Here is a 17,443-nt window from a genome sequence, read left to right as displayed (position 1 = left end):
AAAAAAAAAAAAAAAAAAAAAAAAAAAGGCCTAAAACATTATCTGTTCCTAAAGAGCACCAGCACACCAAAATTTATGCAAATGTATTCCAATAAGAGCAATGAGGGGGCCAGACTCTATCTCAAGCTGGCAGCAGGACTTGGCAGTTTCCCCTAGGTGCTTCTGGCTTTAGAGCCATGAAGGATAGATACAGGAGCTGGAACCGTGGACCGCCCTCCGCAGATAAGGAAAGCTAAGAAGGCCAGGGGTGTGGCAGAGGAGTCCCTGCCTGGAGGCTTGGAGAAGCAGTTGTGAGAAGCGGCTGTGTTGGGGATCCCAGGATGTTGGATGCACCAGAGCCATGGGAGGTTTGCCAGAGAGAGGTGCACAGAGGGAGAGGAGTAAGCCCCGAGAGAGCCGGTATGTTGCAGTCAGCGAAGCTTGAAAGGCTGAAACGTCTAAGCCCTTTGACGTCAAACCCAGAGTTACAGAATTTGGAGTTTTCCCTGCTGGGTTTCAGTTTTGCTTTGGTCAAATATTTCCTCACTAAGCTTCCTTTCCTTCCTTTTGAAACATAAATGTATATTCTCTGCCACTGTGTGTTGGAATTTTGTAATTTGCTTTCGATTTTACAGTGTTTCAATTAAGAGATTGCCTTGAATTTCAGAAGAGACCTTGGACGTTGAAACAGTGCTGAGATCGAAAGAGAATGGGGACTTCTGAGGTTGGACTAAGTATATTTTGCACTGCGATGTGGCCACAAATCTGTGATGACCAGAGTGGAGTGTGATGGTTTGAATGAGAATGGCCCCCATAGGTTCATATGTTTGAATGCTTTGGTTCATAGTTAGTGGAACTGTTAGGAAAGTCTTTGTTGGAGAAGGTGCGTCATATGGGGTCAACTTTGAGATTACAAAGGCCCACACCATTCCCAGTTAGCTCTCTGTGTGTGCCTTGAGACCAGATGTAAGCTCCCAGAAATTTCTCTAAGGCCATGCCTGCCCATCTGCTGCCATGCTTTCTGTCATGCCAGAGACTCACCTCCTAAACTGTAAGCAAGTCCCCGGGGCAGTGTTTTCTCTACATAACTTGCCTTGTCATGGTGCTTTGTCAGAGCCAATGAATTGTAATCAGGAGAAAAGGCAGAATCCATCTATATTTTTATGTATTTCCAGGCAGAGCACAGTAAGATACTTCCCAGTAAAGCAATGGAAGTTACGAAACCAGTGAGGCCTCCCAGAGAAGCAGATAAACTCTGTGTCTAAAGGAGAAGACATCAAACTAAAGAACACTGTCACTGTGTCCAAAAACAGAGGGTGCTTGCTGCCAAGCTGGGTGTCCTGAGCTAGATCTCCCCAAACCACTTGGTAGATAGAACTGACTCCAGAAAGTTGTCCTCTGACAGCCTTGTCTGGTCTCAGTGGGAGAGGATGTGCCTAGTCCCGTAGTGACTTGATGTGCTAGAGGGCAGGGAGTGTGTGTGTGTGTGACACCTAGAGTGGTCTGACCAAAAGGAAAGGCAAAATGGGGGGAGGACTTGCGTGAGGGGGTACTAGAAGGAAAGGAAGGGCTGGTATTGGGTTTTAAAGGAAATAAATAAATTTAATTGAAGAAGAAGAAGAAGAAGAAGAAGAAGAAGAAGAAGAAGAAGAAGAAGAAGAAGAAGAAGAAGAAGAAGAAGAAGAAGAAAAAGAAAANGAAGAAGAAGAAGAAGAAGAAGAAGAAGAAGAAGAAGAAGAAGAAAAAGAAAAAGAAAGAAGAAAGAAGAAAGAAGAAAGAAGAAAGAAGAAAGAAGAAAGAAGAAAGAAGAAAGAAGAAAGAAGAAAGAAGAAGAAGAAAAGGGGCTGAAGAAATGGCTCAGTGGTTAGGAGCTGCTTTTCCAGAGGTCGAGTTCAATTCCCAACAACCATGTGGTGGCTCACATCCATCTGTAATGGGATCTGATGTGTAATGAGATCTGACTCTGGTGTGTCTGAAGACAGCGACAGTGTACTCGCATATATAAAATAAATCTTTAAAAAAATTACTTTTTTAAAAAAGAAAGTTGTCCTTTGACCTCCATACATGGATCTGTGTGCACACAGAAACATATGAACATACGCACAACACAAAATATAATAGGTGTAAAAAAATAAAAAGGCACAGGGCAGAATATTTCCAAGAGACCTGAAAAACTAGCCTTTATGTTGGGTTGAAGATATAGTTCAATGGTAGAGGCTCAAGCTTAAAAACTTTTCCATAGACTTGTTTGATACTGTGAATTGTGGCATTAACTGAAAGAGAGATGGGGGATGGGCTAGAAATAAATAATTCAGAGTCATCTAATACAAGTGCTGTTGGATTTCCGGGCAGGAACCCAGGACACACACCCACATTCCTGCTGTTGGCAACATGCAGAGACCCTGAGATCATATGCTGTATCCTACTGAAAGAAATAAAGAAGAAGTTCCGCTTTTGCTCTTCGTGGGCCATCTACTGGGGGTGCTTTCTGACCTATGAACTGGAACTGTATTACGTTATCTCCATTGATGTCGGATAACCTTAAGATATAGGAATAGACGCCTGTCAGCAAGAGTGCTCTGAGACCTATCAAGAAGCAAGCCATACTGCCGTTCAGGTCTACTACAGGGCTGTTCACCATCACTTTTTCTCGATTCTGCCTATTACAAGTGTTTACTCCAACCAGCCTACCCAACCCCCAATAAAGACTGTCGCTGTCTTCAAAGGATTAATGTGGGGAACCAATTATTGCTCCTTGGATCTGCTAAGTGAGGGCAGCCTTGCACTGTCTGTATGGCAAAGGCAGGAGAGGTTATTTATAGGTGTGAGTGTCTCTTCCTGGTGTTGTAACGCAAACTCTTGGGCAAAGCAACTCCAGGAAGGATGATTTTATTTGTGTTCACTGTCCACTCCTGGTGGAAGACACGATAGCAGGAGCCTGGGACAGCTGGTCACATTGTGCTCCCAGCCAAGAAGCAGGGGTGCTCAGCTAGTGTTCCACTTTGTATGCAGTCAGAGGCCCCAGGGCCTCTTTTCCACTTTTTAAAAGTGTTCCACCCACTTTTAGGATGGCTCAATCCTCTGGCTGCAACTAATCAAGGTAATCCCTCCCAGCCATTCCCCGAGGTTGATGGAAGGTAGATAGCCCCTCATGGGTGTCCCCCCTCCCCCAGGTGACTCTAGTCTCCAAGTTGACAATCAACAGTAACCATCACACAGGGCATTTCTACATTATTTGTTTTAGGCCCCAGCTCATTGTCTGAGCAGAAATCTTAAACTGCAAGCCCTTTCCCATTGGTTAGTTAACTGGGCTCTCTCAGGCAGCAGATGCTGAAGGGAGGGTTATTAACCTCGATGATGTCTCCAAGACTACAGGAATATCCGTGAGTTTAAGCCTTAGTGTGAATATATATAACTCTCTCTCAATCTCTGGATTTAGGTCTGAATCTTAATAACCCCGTTTTCTTCCACAGAAGCAAACATCGCCATCCAGACACCACTCAAGGGGAGAGAGAGTAGGCTTTATGTTTCAGAGGAGGGTGCACGCGGCATCCCAGGACACACGTCCCCAACTAGATAAGAGTTTTAAATGTGCAATGAATTCCAGAATTTCCAATTCAACTTTATTTTTGGAGCAGTGCATTCATTGGACAGCCTGATAATGGACTGTGTCCCAAAGTGTGGAAATCCCTGCTTCAAATTAGGGAAGGGTTAGCTATTTCTTTACCTCATCAGCCGGAGTGTGTGTCTACGAAGGACTCAAGTACAGGCACACTTAACTATCTCTTACCTTCTTTCCCAAACGCTACTACTTAATTTTTATCATTTTTTTTAATGTTCTTATGCTATTTTCTATTGTAGGTGCATTCTGTTCTGTAGACCCAATCAATGCTATAAGTTAGTTATTAAACACTAAACTTAAAAGACTATGTACAAGATAATTACTATTAGACTCTTGCCATCCCTATAACAAATACCCCATTTAAACAATTTGTAGGAAGGAAAAGGTTACTCAAGCAATGCTGTAGCTAATGCGGAGCTCATTGGTCTCTTAACAGTGCACCCAATAAATTATTCTTACAATCAAAAGATGAAAATGAAGCCAAGTTCTACTTTAGTTGTCAGTTTTAGAGATTTGAGTTCATGGTCCCCACTGCTGCCCCCCCCCTTTTTTTTAAAGACAGGGTTTCTCTGTGTAGCATTGGCTGTCCTAGAACTCACTCTGTAGCCTAGGCTAGCCTTGAACTCGGAGCTCTGCCTGCCTCTGACTCTCCAGTGCTAGTATGTCACCACCACCTGGCTAGAGCGGAAGCCTTTAATACACAGCCTTTGGAAATACCTGTGCAGGGATAAGTTATCCATTACTGCAGTTAGAAATGTTCAATTACACCCCGAGAAAAACCACAGAGACTCCCAAGTCTCTAAACCATGGCCAGCTGAAGGAGAGGAGACCACGCGTCCAAGCTTAGCAGATTTTCTTCAGAGTTCTGGGCTCCTTCTGCTTCAGCCACGTTCAGCTACAGGAGTCCCTGCTTGTTGGGTCTCATTCCCTTTCCCCAGGCTAGCTCTCTACCTGCCCCAAGTCTCAGGCAGGGTTGTTCAGTGGTCAGCTCCCAGGCCTCAGTGTGACTTCACTTTGAGCATACCCAGTTTAGAATTATTCCCTGAGAATTTCCAGGCAATGCTTCTTTGTCTCTGAGCACATCACTGCCAATAAGGAGCCTGTGCTCTTTGGCTTCTTAGTCTTTTGACGGTCATCTGCTCTGCTATTTAGGAACTGTTAGGATTCCCTTCGTCTTTGGTGGTCTGTGGTTTCTTTCTTTGGTTGAGAGTCTGTCTGTATCTGCCCTGTCCTCAGACTGTGCATTCTCGTTATCCGCACACCACTTTCCTCCAGACACGGAGACCTAGTATCCTGTTTTCATTTCTCCACATATTAATGTCCCGTTGGATTTTTTTTCAGCAATGCTGTTTAATAGTCACTGAGTATAAAGGATCGATGCTGTCTTAACTTCTCTCTCATAGTTGGATTCTCCTATTGAAAACATTGTAAGAGAGAAAGAGAGTGTACCTGTGTGCGCATGTGCGTGAGTGTCTGTGTGTGTGTGTGCACGCACTCGCGGGTGTGTGCATGCATGTGTGTGCTTGTGTGGGGGTTGTTCATGTGGAGGTTGAGAATGACTGGCCTGAGTTAGTTCCTCCCTCTCACATGTATGACTGAACTCAGGGTGTCAGGTCAGGCAACACACGCCCTTACCCACTGAGGTCTCTCCCCCGCACCATCTTTCCTGTTCCGTAGGTTTATTCTACAGTTTGGTTTTAGCCACTGCCACTCAATCCAGCCGCTGAACTTCTTATTTGGCAATCATATGTTACTTGGTAGGAAGTCTCTCTTGCTTTCCAGTTGAGCCTTGTCTTCTTCTTAGTAAACAATCTTATTTTTTGTGGCTGCAGTAATCTAAGTCAGTGAGAATTCTCAATAGAATCATCTTTTTGCCAAGGTATCTTTCTGCTGAGATCAGCTGTTCAGTTTATCGATGTGACTTCATTCATACACACACACATCCACACACACACACACACACACACACACACACACACACACACCCCATAACAGCTAACTACCATTTTAGGCACAATTCAGTGCCATTACACATATCTGGTATGTTTATCAACCATCACCATTATGTGAATTGTCAAATATCTGGTCCCTGTGACAAATACTTGACAAAACAACTTCAGAGGTAAAGACTTATTTTGGCTTCTGGTTTCAGAAGTTTTGGTCCATAGCCCTTGGGTCTTCAGGTTCCAGGCAGAATATGGCAGCTGAAGCCTGTAGTACATGCTGACCACTCCATGGTACAGAGGAGGAGAGTGTCAGGACAGAGCAGGGGACAGTTCCCAAGAACATGGTCCCCAGTGACCTACTCATTCAGCTGGACCCTTCCCCTAAATTTCCAGGACCCCAAATCATACAACCATCAGGGGGCCAAATCTTTATCAGTGGCCCCGTGGGAGACAATTCATATTACAATGATAACAACCTCTGTCTTAGTCAGGGTTTCTATTCCTGTACAACATCATGACCAAGATGCAAGTTGGGGAGGAAAGGGTTTATTCGGCTTACATTTCCATACTGCTGTTGATCACCAAAGGATGCAGGACTGGAACTCAAGTAGGTCAGGAAGCAGGAGCTGATGCAGAAGCCATGGAGGGATGTTCTTTACTGGCTTGCCTCCCCTGGCTTGCTCAGCTTGCTCTCTTATAGAACCCAAGACTACCAGCCCAGAGATGGCCCCACCCACAAGGGGCCTTTCCCCCTTGATCTCTAATTGAGAAAATACCTTACAGCTGGATCTCATGTAGGCATTTCCTCAACTAAAGCTCCTGTTCTGTGATAACTCCAGCCTGTGTCAAGTTGACACAAAATTAGCCAGTACAACCTCCATCTCCAGAAGGTTCTGTTTTCCCAAAGGGACACTCTACTCATTAACAGGGCCCCTTTCTGATAGACCCTCCCCCGACAGCCACTGTTGTACTGCCTGCCTCACACGTGTGGCCTGGTGGTCAGCTCCTGTGTATGGTGTAGTTGACTCAGCCCACTGTTTTTATGCTGTGGTCTTCTTAATGCTGTTGGCTTTCATGCAGTGCCTTTGACCTGTGTATCAATCTGTCTTATGCATGAAGAATTACGATAATGGGATTGGAAACAGTTTCCATTTCCCCACAAACCTCTCTGTTATGGGGACAGTGGATTAGGACCCATCAGGTTTCAGGGTGATGAATATGGTGGTAAGAGGAAGCCTTGGGGTTCCTCACTTGGTAAACTTAGGATGTATTTATTCTGTAACGGGTGCATAGCTGGCCTTACTCATTTTGTTCCCATGGCACGTGATGTGAACATTTATGAAGTTATCCTTAGCCCTGATTGTCATTGAATCCAACACTAGAACCCGGGGTCCTTCTCTGGACAGAGTGGTTTTCTGTAGGGAACACAGATGCCATTCTTCCAGAGCTTTGAATACCCTGAAAGAAATTGGCATGTGAAGGGTGCCTGTATTAGTCAGAGCTCTCTAGAGAAACAGAACTTATAAAATGAATGTATGAATGTGTGTGTGTGTGTGTGTGTGTGTGTGTGTGTGTGTGTGTGTGTGCAGAAAGGGGATTTATTAGAGTGGTTTACAGGCTGTGGTCCAGCAAGTTCGACAATCGACGAGCTGGATGTCTCAGCTTGTCTTCAGTACACACCATAATCCCAAAGAATTAGTCACTAATGCCAGTGGTTTGCCATCGAGAGTGAGAGCAAGCAGGCAAAGACAACAAGCTTCCTTCTTCCATGTCCTTTCTATAGGCTGCCAGAAGAAGGTGTGGCCCTGATTGAAGGTAAATCTTCCCAGCTCAAAAGATCTGGATTAAAGATATATCTTCCCAGCTCAAATGGTTTAGATTAAAAGTGAGTCTTCCCACTGCAAATGATTTAATTAAGAAGAAAAAAAACCCTCATAGTTGTACCCAGCCACTTTGGTTTTAGTTAATTTCAGATGTAGTCAAGTTGATGACTAAGAATAGCCACAATAAGTCTATCTCTTGCCAACTTGATACACAATCATATCTCCTTATGTCATGCTTAAGTTCCAAGTAAAAACAATAACCAGTCCATAATTATGCCTAACATTTATAACTATCCTGTACAACCAATTATACACATTATAAATTTTAGACAAGATGGCAATGAACCTTGATGGACATTCTTTTTGTATCTCAAACTTAAATATGCTAACCACTGATGTTATATTACATGATAAAGAAATTGAGGAAAGAAAACATAAATAATTCTACAAGCACATTTTAACAAATATGATAGATGCACTCATGTCCATTACTATCCTCATTTCTGTGACTGGTCATGTGGACTTAGTAGGTACTTCCCTTACTACCCATTCTGTACTTCCTCCATCCTCAGGGAAGACCTCAGCAGATCTTGGCTCTTTTCCTAATGGGTCTGTGCCTTTTTTCATCCTGCCTAGATTAAGTTGTAGTTTCCATTGACTTTAATCATAAGACATGGCAGCATCAAGAGATGCCCTGAAGGGTCTCTGATACCTGGATATAGTTTTTCTTACCTGCATGGTGGAGAAGCAATCCAGTTCCCCGTGATATTCTGGATCAATCACCCCTCCTAACACTGTTATTCCTTTCTTAGCCTGTTGGTTTCAGGGCAGGAGGAAGTGGCCAGGGGGAATTCTGAGATTCAAGTTCAATGGAATGTTTGCTGTGGCTGGAACATTCCCACATCTGGAATCAAAACTTCTAGGCTGCAAAACTTAAGATCATAGGAACAGGAAGCAAAAACTTTCCTAGTGGGTCTCTAGAAGAGATAATGAGTGGAACTATTCCATTTCCACCCCTTAATTCCTGGACCTGTGGATCTTGGCTAAGGAAGAAACAGTGCTATATATTCGACATGGATTCAAGGCATATATTACCTTCTGGAGAACCCTCCCTCAGTGCTCCATCCTACCACCACCTAACTGGCACCATAACTGTGTCCACAAAAGACCGTTCCATCTTGCTATCAGGCCAGCTGCTTCAGGATGGTGAGGAACATAAGACCAGTGGAATCCATGATTGTGGGCCAACTGTCATACTTTTTTGGCTATGCAGTGAGTTCCTCGGTCACAAGGAATACTGTGTGGGATACCATGAAAGTGGATAAGTCATTCTATAAATCCACAGTTGGTAGTTTTGGCAGAAGCATTATGTGCAGGAAAGGTGAATCCATAACCAGTAAGGACAAAGTGAAGGAAATAGTCCAATGTAGCCAAACCTACCACCACGGCACTAGCTGGTCACCCAGAGAAATGGTGCCAAATCTGGGTCTTAGTGTTGGTCTCTTGTTGGCAGATCTGGACTCAGCTGCAGCTGTAACCAGATCAGCTTTGATGAGGGGAAGTCCATGTTCCCATACCCATACATGGTCTCCATCTCTGCCACCATAGCCACTTTGTTCATTGGCCCGTGGAACAATGACAGGCATAGCTGGGGGAAAAGGCTGACTGTTCACACAATGGGTCATCTCATCTACTTGATTATTGAACTTTTTCCTCCTCTGTTGAGCTCTTTTTTTGATGAGCATTTACATGGGACATAAGTATTTTCACATCCTTCACCCATTCGGAGAGATACACATACTTCTTCCGCAGATGTCTCTCTCACCAATTTTGCAATCATGCTCTTTCTACATCCGTGACCACACAGCCATTATGATAACCATGATCACCTTGCCCTTGGCAATTTAGTGCTGCCACCTGGCCCCAATTAAACTCAATGCATTTAATTTATTCAACTGGGCAGCAGGATCACTGACCCCTAAGGTCTGAATTAGTGAAAGGCTTGTCTTTTGGGCCTTTCATTGTGGAGGATGAGGTTACACAATGTACCCACTACAACATTGGAATTTCCCCAAGCCTTGAAATCCCTTCATCAACACCAAGCCAAGGGATATCAGGCATCTCCAACTCATTGTTAGTAGGCCATCTTTTGAAAATGCTTCAGCCAACCATTCAATCAAAATTCTTGACATTTTTTTTTTAACTGTGCAAGCTTCCATAGTAAACCTAGAGTCTCCACTCAGTAGGTCCATATCAACACACTCAATTGACCTAGTTTTATGTTCCTTCTACCATTATCCCACACCCTTAAAATCCATTACTACGCATATTCCCCTGCACTTCTGCTTGAATGAATTAGCAAATTCATTAAGCTCTTTAGTAGTGGAGCACACCTCCTGATGGACTGTACCTTCTTCCTCCCCTCTAGGAGCCTGCTTAGCCATAATTTGGGTTATAGGTCTAGAGATAACTGTATTGGTGGACCCTGAGTGACATCAGCATTGTCTTGCCTGGTATTTTCTTTGGAGGTCACTGCTGGTTTATCAGACAGTGAAGATTAATTTCCTCAGTCAAAGGGGGAAATGACAATATTTCAGGGGCTTGGAGTGGGAGTACATCTTCTGCTGAGGGTAGATGTTGGGGATTGAGTCTAATGTTTTGTCTTAATTTGGCTCCCAGGATCACACAGGAATCTGCAATTTCAGACACTAAAGGAATCCTGCCCCTAGTTGGCTCTGATTGGGAAATAAAGTTGCCAACAGCCAATGGCTGGGCAGGGTGAAAGAGGCGGGACTTTTAGATTGTGTGGGCAGGGAACTGGGGGAGGGAGGAGGAGAGTCACCAGGAAGGGAAAAGAAACAGAAGGAATAGACATAAGAGCTGCAGGAAAGAAAGCAACCAGCCATGGAAGAATTCAAAAAAACGGCCCTAGGGGCCACTCCCCTGATTGGGTCTGGGGTAGTTGAGATGAAATGTTGATTTAACAAGTTGGCTCAGGAAAGTTGGAGGGGAGAATGTGAGAATGTGTGCTAGTCACAGGAAGGGTTAGAAATGCCCAGCTTTGAGCTAATCAAAGCATATCAAAATTAGCTGGTGTGTGTGTGTGTGTGTGTGTGTGTGTGTGTGTGTGTGTGTGTGTGTATGTGTGTCTTTCATTCATAAATCCAGAGAGCCCTTGGGCAGGTGCAGTGTACACAACCTGCTGGAAGTCAAAGCAGTTCAACTAATTCACTGCTACAGATGCCACCCAATGTAGGGGCAAGAACTCACTATTAAAAATCATTTAGAGATTCTTGGATGGAATACACACATGCCATGATATAAGATTAGGGGGAGGGGAAAATTGGCTTCTAATCAGGCTACAGCTTTTGCCTGAGCCACATGGGAGATTTCTTCCCAGGGTTTGGAATGATACAAAAATCTTGAGCTCAGGGCTGCTTGGAGCCCCTGCTGTGCAAAGAGACAGGCTGCTCAGAGGAAGGCAGAGAAAATCAAACAATAGAAGCTGCCTGCCTCCCACAACCAAATAATAAAGGGTAGCGATAATTAAATTTTGATTTAATTGTTTTTTAAGGACAGAAGGGAGTATAATGGTAATTGTTTAATTGTTTTTAAGTATACATGGAGTAAAGAAATCCAGGCCTTTGATCTCAAATGTAGGAAATAAAGGCAGGGAGAGAGAATAGAAGGAATGAGAAAAAAATGCATTAAAAGAAATTTAAAAGTCTTGCCAGGGCAAATATTCACAATCTTTGAATACTGTCTACATGGAATTTCTGGGATTGCTTAGTCTGGTATGACAAAAATAAAGCCTGGAAATGGATTTATATAGTAAGTAGAGGGGAATTTAATTAAAGTTAAATATATAGATGAATAAATATTTTGAGATTTCTGATCTTAAATTATAGGTCAAAGAGCAAGGGGTAAGTAGGAAAAACTTACCTCAAACAAATAATAGAAGCTCATGTTAATTCAAGTTACATAAAGAGAAGGTGACAGATATATTAATCTCCATAGAAGGAAAGATTAAAGTATACTTAGATGAATAAATAATTGAGACTTTTGATCTTAAATTATAGGTCAAAAAGCAGTGGGTAAGGAGCCTAACCTATCTCAGACAGTAGAAACTTAGGCCTTGATCTCACTATCAAAAATTAATCATGTTGCCGGGTGTGGTGGTGCACGCCTTTAATCCCAGCGCTCGGGAGGCAGAGACAGGCAGATTTCTGAGTTTGAGGCCAGCCTGGTCTACAAATTGAGTTCCAGGACAGCCAGGGCTATACAGAGAAACCCTGTCTCGAAAAACAAAACAAACAAACAAACAAACAAAAATTTAATCATATAAGAACAAAATAGGAGGTGGTGGGGAACACTATCTCAACAGATTATATTTGTTTAGATTGTTTTAATTGCATTGAGGAGTTTTAATTATCAAAAAAGATGATTATAATGTTGGTGGTATTAATTATACTAAAATCCTCTGGGAGAGAGGTCAAACTATACATTTAATGATTACTGGTTACTGGCCTAAGGACATGCTATTTTGGGAGAAAAGCTCTGTATTTATGTTGACAGGAAAGGAGAAAAGGCTTTAAACCCCTTCCAGAATGATTTGTATCAGATATGATAGGGGAAGACCCCCCTGAAGATCTTGGCTACAGAAAAGAAAACTTCAAGAAGATCAAACAGGACAGGTAACTTGATCTGCTGAGTCCTCCACATGAGAACAGCCCAATAATTGACTGTACTGGCTAGTTTTGTGTCACAAAACTAGTTTTGACACAGCTGGAGTTATAACAGAGAAAGGAGCTTCAGTTGGGGATATGCCTCCATGAGATCCAGCTGTAAAGCAATTTCTCAATTAGTGATCAAGTGGGGGGGTCCCCTTATGGGTGGTGCCATCTCTGGGCTGGTAGTCTTGGGTTCTATAAGAGAGCAGGCTGAGCAAGCCAAGGGAAGCAAGCCAGTAAAGAACATCCCTCCATGGCCTCTGCATCAGCTCCTGCTTTCTGACCTGCTTGAGTTCCAGTCCTGACTGGACTGGTGATGAACAGCAGTATGGAAGTATAAGCTGAATAAACCCTTTCCTCCCCAACTTGCTTCTTGGTCATGATGTTTGTCCAGGAATAGAAACCCTGACTATGACACTGACTGAGACATAATAATGACTCTAGTCAAAACTTCAGCTAAAATTAGACAATAAATCTTGTTGGTTATGGAATCCTTAAGATTATTTGCACCCTCTTTCATATGGTACAGATGAAGAGAGGTCTCAGCTGGACTTCATGTATGCCATAATTCAGTGAGAGCAAGCAGGCAAAGAGAGCAAGCTTCCTTCTTCCGTGTCCTTTATATAGGCTGCCAGCAGAAGGTGTGGCCTAGATTAAAGGTGTATCTTTCCACCTCAAAAGATCCAGATTAAAAGTCGATATTCCTTTTTTTTTTTTATTGAAAATGTACTTTATTGACATAGAGTCTCACGTGATGTGAAAATACATGCTTCTGGATTAACAACATTTGAAAATGTTTCCAGTTCAATAACATTAAGGGACATGAATTGTATTCATATAAGTTACTTACTGCTATCAGCAGTCTTACAACAAGGATAAATATTTTAACTAAGTATATTACATTGTAAAATTTGGTTTGGCAGAATTCATTTGCTGGAACACACTCACTGGGAGACGTAGAGATGTGTTTCTGAAATGTTTTGCCATTATGGGAAAACAATTTTTTTTTTTTTTTTTAGTTACTACACCATGTGCTGTAAAAGCATGCATGTTTAAAAACAGAAACAAAATAGATGAAGGAAAGCTTGTTATTTGGTAAGTTATATTGTTCAGAATGCAGTGTGTGCATACAAAGTCTAACAGAAGGAGAAAAACCAGCTTCGGACTGTGTTCTGTTCATCTCATAGACGAAAAGTCGATATTCCTACTTCAAGTAATTTAAGTAAGAATGACATCATTCCTTCACAGGTGTGCCCCGCCGCTGCTTGGGTTTTAGTTAATTCCAAATGTAGTCAGGCTGACAACCAAGAATAGCCACCGCAGTGCCAGAAACATAGACGACTCTCTTCCTTATAAGAAATGACTATCTTACTGTTGTGTATTTATACTAAACTTTCTTTATTCGTTCATCCATTGATGGACACTCACATTACTTCCATAACTGTTCTAAAGAGTGACATGGCGAACGTGTGTGCACAGGTACCCTGCACAAGAACTTCAGAACGTCTGGGTAAATAAATACCAGAAACAAGGGGCTGCTGGATCCTACAGCACTTCTATTTTTGTTTGTTTCATTTTCCATTAAAACTTTATTCATTCAAATTCCCATTAACATGTAAGGAGAGCCTCTTTTTCTCTCTGATCTTGGTTATTTTTGTCCTTGTGAACGTGGTTATAATCAAAATAAAATCACCGGTGTCACTGCTAACAAGAGCAGAACAGCAAAGCGAACTGAGAGATCACGAAGGGGGAGTTCTTCCACACAATAATCTGATGGTAAGTCTTGTAAAAAGACCGCAGAGACCCACACTGGTCAGGTGACATGGCTCAGCAGAGAAGGGAACTTGCTGCCAAGCCTGACAATCTGAGTATGATCCCAGGACCTGCATGGTAGGAGAGAGCCAAATCCTGACGACGGTTGCTGTTTGACCTGTGTGTGTGTGTGTGTGTGTGTGTGTGTACGTGCACAGGCTAACAAATGAATAAAAACTAATTTTAAAAAGAGCTTCGGGCTTCCACTGGGGCCACCACAGTCTTATGCAAGATGAATCCCTGCAAGGACGTCTGCCCAGCAACTGTCTTTTCAACCCCAAGTTCATGTCACTCTTGTAATAAGCCTCTACAAACAAATGTCATTATTTCAAAGTACTTGATACAGTCCTCATGTATTAAAGACCCCTCTCTGCCTCAGCCTCTTGAACTATGCCCATAATTTCCTGTGGCATGTATGTGCTACTGTGGTGCTCTGCAAGTCCCAAGCAGATAGAATTGTTCTGTGATGTTTATTGAGATTGGCATCCCTTTTAGACTGGCCATCCTGTCATGGTCTCACTCGCCTCTCCCATAATTAGTACTGTTGGCTTTTTCTCATGTGTGCTTAGCCATTCACATATGCCCCTTTCAAAAATGTCTGCTCAGGACCTTTGTCTGTTTCTTAAGAAAATTACTTGTTTTATTTCTATCCAATAGCTTGGGTCTCTTGCATATTGTGGATTTTAATCTCTTATCAGACACGTGGCTTCGGGGGTGGAAAGAATTTAAGAGCCTGAGATTATTGAGGAATGATATAAAACAATGTTTCTATGTGCATGTTTGTGTGTGTACACACAAAGACACACATGTTCATATGCACAGAATTTGCATAAAAAACATAAAATTGGAGACCATAATGTATAAGTAAAATCCCTATAGGATAAATTTTAAAACAGCACCAAAAATACTTCCAAAAATACCATTGAGTCTCTTTTGTGTTGGCCATCTACTGATGGGCATGGGGTCTGCTCTTCAGTGTCATTAGCATATCCAGCGAGACTCCATTGGGAAAAAAAAAACCCTAAGTTTTCATTTGTGAGTAGTCACCAATTGGAATGGGGCCTTGTGTCCATTTCTCCTCTCAGCCCTGGGAGGGACCCTGTGCATGCTGGTTCAGTCTGAGTCCAATGTGCATCAGCCCTGTTGTATCTAGAAGGCCTTGGTCCCTTGCTGTCTTCCATCCCCTCTGAGTTTTACTGTCTTTCCTCCTCCTCTTCCACAAGGGCCTCTGAATGGTAAAGTGAGAGATTTGATGGACATATCCCATTTAGGACTGAGAAGTCCACGGTCTAACCCTCTCTGCCCCTTGTTCAGCTGGGGAGATTCTGTATTTGTTCCCATCTTCAGAAGAAGGCAGCGTCTCTGATGAAGACTGAGCAAGACACTGATCAGGGAACACAGCAGAACACCATTAGGAGTCGTTTTGTTGCTACATTGCTTTAGCATATCAGTAATAGTTTATTTTCCTCTGGATCCCTGGCCTATCTGGTCGTATGTTCTTGGCCACCTGAGCAGAGTCAGGGAAGGGGTTCTATCTCAAGTACTAAGCCTTAAATCCAATCAGATAGTGGTTGGTCACTCCGGTAAGCTCTGGGCCACTGATGCAGGAGCATCTCTCACATGCAGGTCACCACTATAGATTGAAAGGCTTGTGGCTGGGTTGGTGTTTATGTTTCTCCTTTGGTAGCATGCAGAGAGCCTTCCAGTGCCAGGAACATTAGTCAGGAAGGGTAAGGGTTCTAGGTAGGCACCAGCTCAACTTCTCCATGTTCAAAGAGTTGAGCTGAGTAGGTGTTCTCTTCAGCAGTAGGACATTACCATCAGTTTGTGGAAAGCAGCCAATAGCCTTGGCAACACCCTGAGTTATTTGGGGGCTCCCCATGAGACCCCTTTGACCAACAACTCAATTAGATGCAACTTATTCCTGGAACAGGAGGCTTCATTTGGTGGTGGGACATATCCAGTTGGGGCTTTGTCTCCTCTGTTATTTGGTGATTCCATTTAGATCACCTTCATATATGCATATGTTTTTAGAAATCTCTACTGTATTAGGTTTCTATGCAACCCCTCAAATGCCCTTAACCTTAGCTGTTTCTATTCCCTCCCTAATCCCTTTTTTACCCCATCCCCCTTTGATCCCCCTGTTTCAGTCTCGCTCATCCATGAATATCTAATCTATTTCCCCTTCTTAGGGAAGTCCATCCCCTCCCCCCAGTCCCTTAACCTCTAACCTCGTGGTTACATAGATTTTAGCTTGCTTATTGCGGCAGACTTAACAACTAACATCTACATATGAGGGAATGCATACCAAATTTTGTCTTTTTGTGTCTGGATTACCTCACTCAGGATAATTTTTTCTAGCTCCATCCATTTACCTGCAAATTTCATGATTTCATCTTTTAACAGCTGAGTCCTATTCCATTATATAAATAACCACATATTATTTACCCATTCTCCCACTGAGGGACATCTAACCTGTATCCAATTTCTGGCCACTGTGAATAGAACAGCAATGAAATGTTTGAACAAGTGTTTCTATAGTAGGTAAAATCTACCTTGGGTATACATCTAAGAATGGTATAGCTGCATCTTGATATAGATGCTATTCACAGCCATTCCCAGCTTCCTGAAGGATGGTCACATTGATTTCCAGAGTGGCTGTACAAATTTGTATTCCTCCAACAAAGGATGAGTGTTCTCCCTTTTCCCCACATTCGCACCAGCATAAACTGCAATTTCTTGGCCATTCTAGCTTGTCTAAGATAAAATTTCCAAATGTAGCTATACCCAATTAACACTACTCAAACAATCCCAGCAGAGGGGGTGTGTTCCTGCTACCCACTACAATTTATTATATTCCTGAATGAGAGACTCACGCACACAGCCTTTATATTTTGATATGCCTAAAATAGCTCAATGGCTGGACCACTTCCTAACCTCCACCTGGCTAAACTACATCCTCCAATATTCCCAAGTTACTAAAATCTATATTCCATCTTTGCTGACCTAGCCCTAGATGTGCAGCCCTCTTGGGCCGTGATCCCCAGCTCTTACATGGCACCTATGCTCTGTCTTCTGCACCTCTCAGGCGTGGTGGGCCTCTCTCCTTCTTCCTCAGTCCCTTGCCCGAGAATCCTAAAAGTTCCGCCTCTGTCTCTCTGCCCAGCAACTTTCCTTACCAATCAAAACCAAATGGAGGCAAGGTTCCCTCAGTGTTGTGGGGATGGGCAGATTCTCAGGCAATTTGGGGGACTCAGATTAACATAATACAAGCAGCATTAGACCAAACCCACAAAATCAATACTTTGATGTTTTGCTTTGCATTTCCATGATGGGCAAGGATGTTTCCAATCTTCCTTTAAGTGCTTCTCAACCAAGGGAGTTCCTCTCTTGAGAATACTCTGTTCAGATCTGTACCCCATTTTGTAATGCTCCCCTACCCACCCATTCCCACTTCTTGGCCCTGGCGTTCCCCTCTATGGGACATATAAAGTTTGCAAGACCAAGGGGCATCTCTTCCCAATGATGGCT

This window comes from Mus pahari, chromosome 1 (assembly GCF_900095145.1).
Source record: "Mus pahari chromosome 1, PAHARI_EIJ_v1.1, whole genome shotgun sequence".
NCBI lineage: Eukaryota > Metazoa > Chordata > Mammalia > Rodentia > Muridae > Mus > Mus pahari.
The sequence above is the reverse complement of the archived record's forward strand: the minus strand, read 5'-3'. Positions refer to the sequence as shown.